This window comes from Balaenoptera acutorostrata, chromosome 13 (assembly GCF_949987535.1).
Source record: "Balaenoptera acutorostrata chromosome 13, mBalAcu1.1, whole genome shotgun sequence".
Lineage (NCBI taxonomy): Eukaryota > Metazoa > Chordata > Mammalia > Artiodactyla > Balaenopteridae > Balaenoptera > Balaenoptera acutorostrata.
Window position 1 is genome coordinate 46,137,809 of NC_080076.1, and position 721 is coordinate 46,138,529.

General features: G+C 36.3%; 1 non-coding gene across 1 annotated transcript; it reads right to left on the reverse strand.

Annotated features, from left to right (window-relative positions):
* Positions 1 to 340: 340 nt before the first annotated feature.
* On the reverse strand, positions 341 to 446 carry LOC114235733 (U6 spliceosomal RNA). Its single transcript, XR_003621841.2, has one exon. It is a non-coding gene; the product is annotated as a U6 spliceosomal RNA (small nuclear RNA).
* Between the last annotated feature and the right edge of the window lie 275 nt (positions 447 to 721).

Sequence of the window (721 nt, forward strand, 5' to 3'; positions counted from 1 at the left end):
CAACTGGTCTACCCAATGGTAGAGCATCGTCCAGTGAGAAATCTCCAGCTCAAAACTTCGCAAACCACTTTTGACACATTCGATCAGTCACAGCACCTTCTCCATATACTGCACAAATCTTTTTTTTTGCGTTTTGATTGCGTTTTTATCTTTCTTGAAATAATAAAGCATAATATGCCAAAATTGTTGCTTTTTTTCTTCCACCTTCAATAATAAAATGGCTACACAAAAATTCACCAACTTTGATAAGTCTTTTATTTTTTATTTTTTTAACGTCTTTATTGGAGTATAATTGCTTTACAATGGTGTGTTAGTTTCTGCCGTATAACAAAGTGAATCAAAAAATATGGAACGCTTCACGAATTTGAGTGTCATCCTTGCGCAGGGGCCATGCTAATCTTCTTGTATCGTTCCAATTTTAGTATATGTGCTGCCAAAGCGAGCACAAGTGTTTTTTTAAATGCACGCTGACATGACAGCTGTCACATACAATCTAACAAAATTGTTTCAATGAAGTTAAAGACAACTAAGTGCTACTAGAGCCATCTTACAGAAAAAACCGAGCAAACCTTTTGGCCAACCCAATATTTTCAAGGTTATTTTGGAGGATAAGTGTGTGTGTGTGTGTGTGTGTGTGTGTGTGTGTGTGTAAAATGAGGGTAAAGGGGAAAAGAGAAGAGAGCATTATATTCCTGGAAAGACATGAGTAAATTTCCCCAAA